The sequence below is a fragment of the Triturus cristatus genome, chromosome 3_1 (assembly GCF_964204655.1).
Source record: "Triturus cristatus chromosome 3_1, aTriCri1.1, whole genome shotgun sequence".
Lineage (NCBI taxonomy): Eukaryota > Metazoa > Chordata > Amphibia > Caudata > Salamandridae > Triturus > Triturus cristatus.
In genome coordinates this window covers 660,346,696-660,360,830 of record NC_140583.1, presented here as the reverse complement: position 1 = coordinate 660,360,830, position 14,135 = coordinate 660,346,696, and the positions used below count along the sequence as shown (strand labels likewise).

The window sequence follows — 14,135 nt, the reverse complement described above, 5'->3', positions numbered from 1 at the left end:
GAAAGGACATTGGGCACGGAAACAGTGCTTGGGCCATGCAAAGGGGAGGGCCAAACAAGGGGATGAAGTCAAGTCTGCACGCGCTTACCCAAAGAGGAGCAACCAAATGAGTGACAATGAGTGACAATGAGCTAACCAATGGTACGCAATGGGCTGGCTGTAAGCTCCCTCTAAGTGAGCAAAATGGCTTGCAAGGGATAGCGTATGCACTGCCTCAAGTGAGATCTAAAAATGGAAAGTTACAGAAGTCTGTGCATACTTCAGCACCCTTATTTAAAGTTTTTTTAGATAGTTGAAAAAAATCACCTGAAATTTGGAGAGTGGTTTTCAGTACATTTAACAGCATTTTTGTATTTTATTGAAAAGTGGCATTATTGCTGCAGAAAGTGTGGTAATATCACTTATGTGAATAGAAAATCTATGTCATTTAGCACAAGAAGAACTATTTCTAATTTGACACTTTTACACTGGGGAAAAAAGATCCAGGAAAACAATTTCTGAATGGTGTTGCCCATTTCAATTTCAATTGCCATAATCGAGAATTACAGCTTGAGCCCAATTTTTCCGGTTGTAAAGACACACAGAATTAGCCATTCAGCAGGTGGTAAATCTATGCCCAGGCTTGTGGTATGAGAGGGAGGTAATGGAGGGGGTGGCAGGAGGATGGGAGGGAATGGGAAGCTTTTCTCTTGCAGGGTGGAGCACAGTATACTCTCCTCGGTAAAATCAACTAATAATCATATAGACAGCTGCGGCCCATGCAGGTTAAAGCGGTTGGGGCGGTGGTGTTGGGTGGGGGGTTTTGACAGAATGAGCAAAAAATAAATAAATAATTAATTTTACCTTTGTTGTGTTGTCTGTCGGAATCCCCACCCACCCGGCCCCACCGCCCCACCGCTCTTAACTGCGCGGGCCGCAGCTGCGTATAGAGGAAAATGAATTTATAAACAATGCGTTCATTTCTTTCTGTCTAACTTTTAATGAGGGCCATGTTTTCAAGAAGGCTACACTTTAATGCACCCTTACTTTAACGGGGACCCTGAGATCCATTATGCCCATCCTCAAGAGCCGTTTATTTCCTTTTCAAACAAGAGTCACTGCCAGGTGGTGCAGGTTCTGCAGGTTCACCTGCAACCCCCCTTTTGTGCATGTGCTTTGGTAAACCCATCTATGCATGGGTCAACGAGGATTTCCTGATGTGCAGGGGCCATATACTCCAACCAGATGAGAGAATGGTCTTCTTTAAATCCGTGCGAGCTGGAGAGTCTGTTAGGATTCCGTAACTTGCATTACAGTAGAGGTTTCCTAACCTGTTCTGTAATAAGAAACTGCAGGGCGCCAAGAAATACGAGCAGAAGGCCATTTGTGTTAGGTTATACTTTTGTGTATGTATTCCCTGAGGTGTAAAACTACAGGGGCCTCATTTACAAGGCCATTGAGCCGCCTGTAAATCCCTTTTTTTGAGGTATCAGCGGCATAGTGCGCCTGCCCATATCTACATGGCTATATAGATTTGGGCCCCTTTCACACATTACTCTGCATGAAAGGGGCATTCCATGGGTGTTCCTGCGGGTGTTCCCACACAACATCCATGGAACCTGACACATTTCCAGCTATACAATCATTGATGGTATTTTCCTCTTTCTATGTGTGCTGCAGAATGCAGAACAATCAGAAAAAGGAAAAGTAGGAGAAGTAAAGGTATTTCTTCTCGTTGCACCTCCTTATGCCTCCCCTTGGGAGGTGTAGGAATATGACACATTTCCAGGTTTACAAAACTTTGTAAATCTATGAATGCATCAGGTTCCATGGATGTTGCATGGGAACCCCCAGAGCAACACCCATGGAACGCTCCTTTCACGCAGAGTTATGCGTGAAAGGGGGCCATATTTACAAGGCCACGAAAAGAGCAAGGCAGGGTGGCTTTATGTGGCCTTGTAAATATTGGCAGACACACTGCGCTGGATCACAAAAAAGTGACGCACTTGGGGTGCAATGGGCTTGTAAAAAGCCCCTTACTGTGCACAGATGACTTGATGAATCGCAGAAAGAAGGACAAGCATAGTGCAACACTAACAATATGCAACGCTGCCTACACCTAGACTTAGTGCTTGATTATGAGTTTGGTGGTCTGATGGACCATGAAAACCCACGGTGGTGGTACCGCAACTGCCGCACTGGAGGTTAGCTCACTGTCCTCCTTTTCATGGTGGTGAGCCCGCCTCGAAAAGGATGGCAGTGAGGAAACTAAAGGGGCCGTACAGCGACCCCTAGTGCTTGATGTACAGTGGTGCATGCAGGGGGGCACATGGTGTGCCCCCCTGCTTTTCTGCACCCCAGTTCCTGCATGTCATGGACTTTACTGTCCATGCCGTGCTGGAACGCACTGTGGCGGTCCCACGGCACTGCCTTTCTAAGGTTCTCCTATGAGCCTTTGAAAGGCAGCAACGTGGGCCGACTGCCGCAGGACAGCCCGTCTGATTGCAATTTATAATCCAGCAGGCGAGCAGCGGTGGAGTTTGGCCATGTGGGAGCGGGGTGGTGACTTGCCGCCCCGCTCCCACACCCCATACTCATAATCAGGCCTGAGTATGTGTGGATGGCCAAAAGTCATAAAAATGTGGAATTGCACGTTTTCAAAAGTAAAATCAAAGTTAACCTCGCCACTGAAACGTTGGGAACAATTTGTAACTTCACAGAGAATTAAAAGTAACAGGTTAACCATCATGATTCCAGGACTTATGCAGGACTTATGCATGGTCGCCAGAAGATCGTGACTATTGGCAGCGCAGGCCCGGCACATGGGGGATGGGAAGGCTGGTAGGAGAAGGGCGAAGACGGAGCTATTTCGGTACAGAATCACCTGTTTTGAATATTAGGATGTCGAAACATTGCATCTCCACCGATTTGAAAATATATGCTATATTATCAATAAGTATGCTTGACCCCATGCTGCGAAAGGAAACGGCAGTCTCACCCCTCTCCCCCGGTGCTGTTGTTTATCCCTGCACGGCCTCAGCATCTGCCAATCGCTGGAGGGGTGTCTGACTCCGTGGTGCTGTGTCACGCTTCTTTCAGCAATTCCTCACAGCAATGCTCAGAAAAGTGGGTCAACAGATAAATTACTCAGACACGCAGGGAGAGTTTTAGATTATGAAAGAAGGCTTCTGTGCAGCAGCAAACTCCCCCAACGTGGTACGCGTCACAGATGGAATTTACACCAATCCATCCTCCAACTGAGACTCAGCATGTGTGGAGAAATGGAAAGGGCTAGCATTCCATCAACGGGCAAGATGCATCAGACCCCCAAAGTGTCAACTTAGAAGCTAAAATATTTCCCCCGGACTGCCCATTATTCATGTAATGGCAGCCTCCATGACAGGTAACCAATCAATGGTGACCTAGGATAGGTGCAAAAACATACATAAAATGCATTTAATGTGACAAAACGACCTGAAAAGGCAAATGAAAAGTTTGGAATACCTTGAATAAAACGATTTAATGGAATTAATTGTGGCATAATTTTTGCGATGCAACAGCAGTGCTTCCGGTATGGGAGCGAAAACTCGTTCCCAAATTATTAGACCTAGGATAGGTCTCATTCTGTGCAAGCCAAGGGGCATATCAACAACAACTGGCGATAATTATCTCTAAGCGCACTTAGCGCTAGGATAATTATCGCCGGCTAGCGTGAATTTTTATCGCTGAGATAGCGTGCTATTAGCAACGCTTATCTCAATAGCGATAAAAATCCTCACGCTAACAGGCTAAAGTGAGATTATCGCTGGAAACCCAGCGATAATCTCACGTTACCTTGTTGATAGGGACAGGCAAACTTAGCCATGATATCCTCCTCCCATAGGATATCATGGCTAAGTCAGAAAAATACCAGACGTAAAAAAGCAGCGTTAACCGCGGTTAGCGCTGCTTTTTTTGTCTCTAACAGGGTTAGCGATATTCTTGATAATAGGAGAAATTTCGCTTAGCGACATTTCTCCTATTATTTTACTCTGGAACGCCCCCTTTGCATCTAATTAGAGTTGCAATTGGAAGCGTAGAGTAAAAGGGTGCTAACATGCGAATTTGCATGTTAGCACCCTGTTGTTAATAGGGTGCTAGTTTTATCTCTGCTTTTTTGGCTTTTAAAGCCAAAAAAGCAGAGAAAAAGCCCTTGTTGATATGCCCCTAAGTTACCTTGAGACAGGACATAGCTGTTGTGTGTTTTTCTATGGGTGGAGGCCACAGTAGCCCAGCAGCGCATACTCTTCCCAAGACGTTACTAGAATCTCTTTGGTTTTCCCATTCTGTGGCAAAGTCACATTAGGAGTCACAGTAGAATCCACGGCCAAGGGCGGAAGGGCATCGCCCCATGGCTCAGAGCCAGCGGCTAAAAAATGAAACGATATTTCAATATTGTTTTATTTTTAAGCCGCTGGCTCTGCCATCGTGTACAGGGAGGGGCGGGACCGAGGCATGGGAGGGGAAGGAGGAGCGCTAGGTGCACTCCCTAAGTGCTCATGTGTGTTTGGCCGGCCGTCTTAGGCTGACCAAAACTGACATGTGGACTTCTGTTTCTCCAGCCCGGCTGCATTGAGCAGCGGGGCTGGAGAAACCCCACAGATTCCTGCTCTGAGCAGGGCGTCTTTTTAGCCTGCTGAGGCTAATCCTGGCACTGCAGAGTAGCGCGGGGATTGTACAGGGATTCTGTGACGTAGCCACAGTATGTCTGCTGGGACAAGGAAGTCCCAACACCGAGGCACGAGGGGGAGGCAGCCGGCAACAGGTAAGCTTAACTTTTTAGTATTATTTTAAACACCCCCCCCCCCCCTTCTCCCCCTCCTGCGCACCCCCCGGTGTTTCCTCTACCCCGCTTCCTCTCCCCCAAGCCCCCTCCCCTCCTTGTTGTAAATGGCAGCCACCACTGTCCACGGCTGCTATGATCTTTACTCAGCACACTTTGCCTCCATTCTAACTTGCTGTGCACCTCGAATCACATTTATGTATGAAAACTCTTTTCAGTTATTTTGTCCTTGTGCATGAAAGATCCTTATCAAACATAAAATTGGTGGAGCTTTTCCATCAAGATAGTTATTTCTGATTTTGTTATTTTAAAATTGCAATTGTATCGCACACGCTCAACTTCTGCCTTCCATCTGTGGTGAAATTCCACTTGCAGCCTGGGCACTGACTGTGTGGTATTGTGTGGAATTTCAAAAGAAATAAACCAAGTTTGGCAACAAAAGAGGCCGTCACTAGGTCCGTAAATAAGAAAACATGTTTTATAGAATAATTACTGTTTATTTCTGTTGAGTTGTAGGCAGTGGCAAAGGCAGGTTTTGTTGCCAAAGGGAGAAGAAGATAAACTTGTTCCCTAAAGTGAGTATTACTCGCGACCCGCCCTGAACAGTCGTGTCATCACTGACATTATTTAGAATGTTGCAGTGATGTTATCAATTATGTCATAGAACATGTCCCTGCACAGAATGGTGCACCACCATGAATTAAAATATATTTAAATTATCTCCTTTTTAATTATTATTTTTGTGTGTGACCTGGTCCCACCTGAGCCACCCACAGCTTTCTTTTTGTTGCAGGCTGCAGGGTGCGCTCATGGACCCCTGCAACCCCTACCAACTCCCTGGCCAGCACCCATTGTGTGGTTGCTCGTGAGAGCCAGCCACTCTTCGGCTTTGGTTGGCACCCCAGCGCTCACCTAGGACACCCACATCTTTAAACGACATTGAGGGGCCCAGGAGGAGCCTCAAGGAAGAGGTGTGGCACCGCGGCCAGGGCAACTGACTCCGGAATCTGGGGATCACGGTTCGATCCCCGGCACCGGCGGCAGATTAGCCCAGCACCATGTGACTCTGGGCAATAGCTTGCTTAATCTTCCCGACGGACCCCAGCGCCTAGAGACCCTTACGGGTGATTGTTCGCGCTTTACAAATGTGGATTATTATTATTATTTTGGATTATTATTATGGGCTCTGCCAGCTTCCCAGACAGCACCCATTATGGGTGCTGGCAAGAGCCAGCCACTTCGTGCCCCATTGCCCACCTGGGGCACTCACATTTTTAAAATACGTAGAGGGCTGCATGGGGATCCACAAACACCCCGCAGTCCCTGCTGGCTCCCCAGCCAGCACCCATCCTGGCAGCTGCCAGAAGCCAGCAACAAATATGCTCCTGCCCTGTGGGAGCAGATTTTACTTCTGCTCCCGCAGCAGGAGCAAAAATGGTTGCCCTGCTCACATTGGCGGGCAGGGAAAGAAGGAAATACTTGCTTCTGGCCGGCAGGAGCATTATTGCTCCCACCAGAGATGGGAGCCTACAACAAGCCCCAAGGGATAGGGTCCCCTGGGGCCATACTATGACTCAGGCAGGGGGGGTCCCACGCCCACCTACCCCAAAAAATAAATTGGTTCTGGGTGATGGAGACCATGGGGCCTCCAGGAGGCCTGGGGAGATAAGCCACATTTCCTGCTCCATTAAAATTTGCATCAGCCCCAGGAGATGGGGTCCCGGTGGCGTAGAAATGGCTCTTGGAGGGGAGCTTAATTCCCCCTCCCCATAAAAGTTAAAGTGTGCCTCAGGGATGTTATGTTATGTTACTGGGTATTTGTAGAGCGCACGGCTACTCCCAGGAGTGTCCCGGCGCTAGGGCACAAAGGGCCAGAAAATGTGTGCCCTTCCCCTCTCCAAAACAATTACTTTCGCTGACCCCCCCCCCCCCTAGGCCCTGCCTGGGCTCTTGCCCACCTCAGAGGCTTAAAATAGAAAAGGGCGGGAGCCCGATATTTTTTGGGGGTTTTACCACAGGTCCGTGGTACTGTTATAAAAAAATTATGGGCCTTATTTATGAAGATCATACACTGCCTTTGGGTCACTTTTCAGTGACGCTGCAGCGGCGTAATCAATGCGCCATAGTGCACCCTATTTACAAAGTGACACATCTAGGCAGAGTTGCCACTTTGTAAATGCCTGCTCTACATTATACCTTGAACCTTGAACCTTCATTTCTCAAAAACTAATGAACAAACAGAGACCAAATCACAAAAAGCAGGCTTTGTTGACCAATATCAATAGACTTGGGCATAGACATCACCACACTTTGACATAGCGTGTCTTTTAAGGATTTAGCCTTACGGTTTGTCACCTGTATATGCCCTCAAATGCCCATGCAACAAATACTACATAGGCTGTACATTCTGTGTCCTTGACACTATCCCTTTGAGAGAGAGAGGTGGTAACAGAGTCCTTGAACTGAGACGGTTAGAGTCAAGGATGATGAGAGAATATCAGACAGTACAGCCTCTGGGGCATAACATTGACGAAGAACTCTCTGTTCACTTGGGTTAACTACAATGTAGGTGACCCTCTGATCTCTTTCGATGCACGGTTGATTATTAATGTTATTTTTGGTCGCCGTTTTTTCCTCATCTGTTGTTTGTATCTTTGTGATTTTTAACATCATAGTATATGAGTCAATTTGTGACATTGTTTTTTTTATGTGTATTTTTTCAGATCTATCACCTTGTGAGCATTGACCAATGAGTTGGAACAACCTAGACAAGAACAATGACCATCAGCGGCTCTTTTTATAATTAGATGCGGACACTATTCTAGTTTGCCATCAGTTATTTATGTTAAAATGACTCTTTTCTCGATTATAAAGATTCGTGTAAAAGGAACACCTGTTACTATTTGCCCACTGTGGCTAGATTTAGAATGTGATATTGGTATTTTCATCGTATCCTAATGGGCCCCTGCACACTAGTGCAAAACACTATTTAGCCAGTTAAACATTTTTCTGGACTAATACGCGTAAACGTCCCTGACGCTGCTGAAACGTTTAATCACTGTCAGTATGGTGCAACAAACATACGATCGAGGTATGGAGTCCTGAATGATTAGCGAGGTAAGCCAAAACACTTACACACACTTGTGTTTAAGATTATCACTGACATAAGAGATTGAGAACAATAAAGTTCTCTCAATGTAACATCGAGGACATAATACAAAAAATACGTAGACCCCCTATTTTTGTTCCGAATGTATTGAATGTGTTTAAATGTCTCCAACAATGTAATTTGTTTATACGATTGACACGCAATATGAGGTAATATTATGTTGTCAAAATGTATTTTTTTCACAATTGGTGAAGTCTGTTTTCACGTTCTTTGCACTGAAGTCACAGGTCACGTGACAGGTATTTAACGGTTTGTTTCACAATACCTCGGCACTCGTGAACAAGGAAACTGGTTTTCCGAAACGCGTAGAGTCGTGTTTGTTACCTGAAAAGAAAAATCTGCCTTAAAGCATTTGGGTGCCTTGAAGCATTGTTTTCCTGATGAGACTTACAATGGATTGTTGGATGGTTGGGTTTCACTAATCTGTCACGACCCGTCGTCGCTTTGCGGCTCGAGTTGAAGCAAACTTTTGTTTGGTGGATACATATATATATATTCCCTGAAAAAACCATAGGTTTCAGGCACGTTATAGTTAGAAATTAGCATTTAAAAAACCATAGAAATTTCACTCGTACAAAAACATAGAAATTCCGGCGTTATACTTAGTTCAGCTAACTATAACTCGCGCCCCCGCAATGCACTGCTGATGACGTCACATATTACATCATTCATGTGTATACATGTGAAAATGTGTTGGTCCACCTGTTTACCTCGGTGCCATGGAAAAAATTGGTGGAACTGACGTCAGCACGCCGACGAGGTCCTCTTATGGCTCCTATGACGTCATACGGTGTCGCGAGCATAGCCGTGCTATTATGACATCGTCATCGACGTGGGAGAGCTAGGAAAGAATTTCCGTGGAATGCTAGTGCAGGGGATATTCACCTAAGTGTTCAGGCTAGGCCTTTGGGATAAACTGTTCATGTTACCACTCCAGAAACCAAAACCAGTGATCCGAGGGCAGAGGCCCTGCAGATGGCACACGAGGTGGGGAGCCCAGTCTTGTGCACCGGCGGGACAGCGAAGTGACAAGCACCACTACCCACAGAAAAGGTATCGAGGGCACTGAATAACACAGGATCTTCTCTTTGTATCTGGCAGGACAACAAGGTTAAAATGCCCTAGTTCCAAAATGTAGAATTAGTGCTACAACGGTCTTAAAGAGGACCTGCGATGGATGCCGCTTCTGCCTTCCGTACACTGGAGGCGGCACATGGGTCACGCGGTACGGTCATACTGCTGTGGGACGCACACTCGTTGACCTCTCATGGCACTGCTCCACACTTTGGGTACAATGCTTTCCATTCGCAGTGTTTTCTGATGACGTGTCGCGCCGGCCCCGTCCAACAGCAGAACCCCTTTAGATCCAAACAGACTCTTCCACTCTCTCACCGGAAGTGAAACTAGGCCACGCGGACACTTTCACAATACAACAACCGGGAATGCACTTTTTGGTAAAAAAACCACATTCCTTCCTCCTAATTTATAAAAAAAAAGGACTCACTGAAGAACAGGGGCCAGCTTCGATCGGTGAACAGCCGTTACAACAAATTTTTTACTTCGCGATACCATTACAATGCATGCATTAGCACACATGCGTTGTACATCGCAAAGTCATTACTACGCATTTTTTTAGAATGCATGGTCATTTACCATGCATGCCTTTACAACGAATTTTGTTGTAAAGGTATGTATGGTAAATGACCATGAGTTCTAAAAAAATGTAGACGATCCACGTCGTTGTAAGGAAACACAGGCTGTTCCGTTTCCTCACAACGATGTGCACCACCCCTCAGAGACGACATAAAGCAGGAACCATGAGGAGAGAGGAACTACGAGGAGTGAGAGGTAAGGGGGATTGGGCTTGGGGTGGTGATTACTTTTCTAGGGTAAAGGGTAGTGCAGTGGTGTTTGAGTAGTGTAGGGGGTCGTGCTGAGGGTAGTGTTTTAGGGTGTAGGGTAGTGCAGTGGTGTTTGTGTGGTATAGGGGGTCATGCTGGTGGTAGTGTTTTAGGGTTTAGGGTAGTGCAGTGGTGTTTGTGTAGTGTAGGGGCTCATGCTTGGGGTAGATTTAGGGTTTAGGGTTGTGCAGTGGTGTTTGTGTAGTGTAGGAGGTCGTGCTGGGAGTAGTGTTTTGGGGTAGTGCAGTGGTGTTTGGGTAGTGTAGGGGGTCGTGCTGGGGTAGTGTTTTACGGTTTAGGGCAGTGCAGTGGTGTTTGGGCAGTGTAGGGGGTCTTGCTGGGGGTGGTGTTTCAGGGTTTAGGGCAGTGCAGTGGTGTTCGGGCAGTGTAGGGGGTCATGCTGGGACTAGTGTTTCAGGGTTTAGGGCAGTGGTGTTGGGGCAGTGTAGGGGGTCATGCTGGGGCTGGTGTTTCAGGGTTTAGTGCAGGGCAGTGGTGTTGGGGCAGTGTAGGGGTCATGCTGGGGCTGGTGTTTCAGGGTTTAGGGCAGTGCAGTGGTGTTGGGGCAGTGTAGGGGGTCGTGCGGGAGCTGGTGTTTCAGGGTTTAGGGCAGTGCAGTGGTGATGGGGCAGTGTAGGAAGTCGTGCGGGGGCTGGTGTTTCAGGGTTTAGGGCAGTGCAGTGGTTTTGGGGCAGTGTAGGGGGTCGTGTGGGGGCTGGTGTTTCAGGGTTTAGGGCAGTGCAGTGGTGTTGGGGCAGTGTAGGGGGTCGTGCGGGGGTTGGTGTTTCAGGGTTTAGGGCAGTGCAGTGGTGTTCGGGCAGTGTAGGGGGTCGTGTTGGGGTGGTGTTTCAGGGTTTAGGGCAGTGCAGTGGTGTTCGGGCAGTGTAGGGGGTTGTGCAGGGGGTGGTGTTTCAGGGTTTAGGGCAGTGCAGTGGTGTTCGGGCAGTGTAGGGGGCCGTGCTGGGGCTGGTGTTTCAGGGTTTAGGGCAGTGCAGTGGTGTTCGGTCAGTGCAGGGGGTCGTGCTGGGGCTGGTGTTTGAGTGTTTAGGACGGTGTAGTGGTGTTCGGGCAGTGTAGGGGGTCATGCTGGGGCTGGTGTTTCAGGGTTTAGGGCAGTGCAGTGGTGTTCGGGCAGTGATGGGGGTCGTGCTGGGGCTGGTGTTTCAGGGTTTAGGGCAGAGCAGTGGTGTTCGGGCAGTGTAGGGGGTCGTGCTGGGGCTGGTGTTTCAGGGTTTTGGGCAGAGCAGTGGTGTTTGGGCAGTGTAGAGGGTCGTGCTGGGGGTGGTGTTTCAGAGTTTAGGGCAGTGCAGTGGTGTTCGGGCAGTGTAGGGGGTCTTGCTGGGGTGGTGTGTCAGGGTTTAGGGCAGTGGTGTTCGGGCAGTGTAGGGGGTCTTCCCGGAGGTGATGTTTCAGGGGTTAGGTAGTGCAGTAGTGTTCGGGCAGTGTAGGGGGTCTTGCTGGGGGTAGTGTTTCATGGTTTAGGGCAGTGCAGTGGTGTTCGGTCAGTGTAGGGGGTCATGCTGGGGGTGGTGTTTCAGGGTTTAGGGCAGTGCAGTGGTGTTCGGGCAGTGTAGGAGGTCGTGCTGGGGGTAGTGTTTCAGGTTTTAGGACAGTACAGTGGTGTTCGGGCAGTGTAGGGGGTCATGCTGGGGGTGGTGTTTCAGGGTTTAGGGCAGTGCAGTGGTGTTCGGGCAGTGTAGGAGGTTGTGCTGGGGGTAGTGTTTCAGGTTTTAGGACAGTACAGTGGTGTTCGGGCAGTGTAGGGGATCGTGCTGGGGTGGTGTTTCAGGGTTTAGGGCAGTGCAGCGGTGTTCGGGCATTGGTGGGGGTCATGCTGGGGTAGTATTTCAGGGTTTAGGGCACTGCTGTGGTGTTCGGGCAGTGTAGGGAGTTGTGCTGGGGTAGTGTTTCAGGGTTTAGGGCAGTGCAGTGGTGTTCATGCAGTGTAGGGGGTCGTGCTGGCTGGTGTTTCAGGGTTTAGGGCAATGCAGTGGTGTTCGGGCAGTGTAGGGGGTCGTGCTGGGGTGGTGTTTCAGGGTTTAGGGCAGAGCAGTGGTGTTCGGGCAGTGTAGTGGGTCGTGCTGGGGTAGTGTTTCTGGGTTTACGGCAATGCAGTGGTGTTCGTGCAGTGTAGGGGCTCGTGCAGGGTAGTGTTTTAGGGTTTAGGGCAGTGCAGTTGTGTCTGTGTAGTGTGCAGCGCATGCGCTGCGTCGCTAGTCGAGACCTAAAAAGCATTGCACCAAGATGGCTGCCAACACTTCCTCTATTGAAGTGTTGACAGCCAATTAGAGTCAAGCTTGTGCGTGTGTAGTTAGGTCCCGCCCAGCTATATAAAGATTTTTTTCCTTTAATATCTCAAATACTACTGAACGGATTTACACCATTTTATAAAAAGGTCTCTTTATGATCCAACAGTTTCAGCTGTAACCGTGTCTGAAGTCTCCTATGGGAAATTGATTTTTTGACCTCTATTTTTTTAATTTCTCAGGAACTACTGAACGGATTTACACCATTTAAAAAAAAGGTCTCTTTCTGAGCCAAGGGCTACCTTTTTGCCAAATTTGGTGTAATTCAGTTCAGCAGTTCGGGCTGTAGTCGTGTCTAAAGTTTCCTATGGGAAATAACATGGAGAAAACGCGTTTTGGGACCCCCCTTTTTTCTCAGCCCCCGCTTGGTGAAGCACCCCGAAACTTTCAGGATAGGAGCTGACCGGAGCGGGACCAACGTTTTGAAAATTTCGCAAAGATTCGTCAACCGGCACCAAAGTTATTGGGAAAAGAAAAAACGCTTTTTGAATAGAAACAAGGTCCTAACTATACCTACTGGTGACTGCCAGTAGGTAGTATATATATATATATATATATATATATGTATATATATATGATAGCCAAAATCCTGGAACAATCCTTGATACGATCCAAAAGCAGGTACGGACCACAACGTGGAAAGAGATTCTTTATTTTACTGCAGATTTAAAAGTGCAAGTGCATGATTATATCAAGCGAGTGCCCAGCCTGACGCGTTTCGACTGCCGAACGGCAGTCTTGATCACATGACGCGCTTGACCAATCAGTGCATATATATAAGGTGACTAATCAAAGACAAGCACAGAATACCAACTCTATTGCGGTTCAAACATCAACATAGGACTGTGAGTTTGTACAAGTCAAATTTTCTTAGTGATTTCTGCATAAAATGTACATATATAGATATACTGGTTTAAATAAAAAAAATTCCTTATATATATTTTTTTCCTCTTTTTTTCTTTCTTTACTCATAATATTTTACATTTCATTTTGAATACTTCGTTACTAATTAATACTTATGTAAAACAAGAAGTCAATAAGAACCTAGTGTTCCTTTAAGGTAATTCACAACCAGAGATAGTCCAAATATGCAAAATCAGCTTATAGTATATCTCTAACTAGAAATTCTTGCACAGTGCTACTAGTTGAGATATGCTAACTACACTATATTGTATAAGAGTTAGCCAAATTGACATAACATATTACACATTTCCATTGAACCATTTGACGCAAATTGCGGTAATTCTGAAAATTGTGCAAAATAGTGCAAAAAAAGTGCTAACAATACAGTGCATAGTCATATATAACTTATACATATATAAACAATAAATTACATAGCAGCTTATAGTAGACGTCTTATATGGTTTTCAATGTTTCAATTATTTGTAGGTATGGTGTTCGTATATACACGTCCCAATCTCCAAAATTGTTCTGGTTTATAGCATCTAATGAGACAAAACATATTTTGTATGTGTTTTATAATGATATTAAAACAGACCTCAGATGTTATACTCCTACTGCATCTCATAATAGAAGTTGAGCCTTAATAAAACCCTATGTTTTAGCAGCCAAAGGATCAAAATTGCACATATTTGATAAAATAATATCTATGAAGTTAGTAAAATCCCAGAACTTAAAACCGGCAACATACTCCACTAAAACCAGATAAAACCTAGAAAAACCAGATAAAACCTAGCCAAAGTAGGGATAAAAAGCCAGCTTAAAAGCAACCTGAGACTTCACCAACATCAACATCCCCAACAATATTAGTTATAAAAAGTTGAGCAAATCATCATTGTTGTTAAGACCATTTGGCATTTTGGTGTTGAGTAACATAATATATTCCGATTCCACTTGTCTCAATCTTTTTTCTCTGTTATCTCCTCTGATGTTTTTGGGTATTGTGCTAATAACATAATAGTTGAGGTAGTTGAGGTTATTATTGTGTACTAATTTCA

At 46.4% G+C, this 14,135-nt stretch overlaps 1 long non-coding RNA gene across 1 annotated transcript in view; it reads right to left on the bottom strand.

The window, feature by feature from the left end:
* Positions 1 to 13,143: 13,143 nt before the first annotated feature.
* Positions 13,144 to 14,135, bottom strand: part of LOC146860763 (uncharacterized) — a 77,136-nt gene continuing 76,144 nt past the window's right edge. The window contains exon 4 of the long non-coding RNA XR_014979200.1: positions 13,144 to 13,622. This is a non-coding gene — a long non-coding RNA (uncharacterized LOC146860763). The remainder of the gene's footprint in view (positions 13,623 to 14,135) is intronic.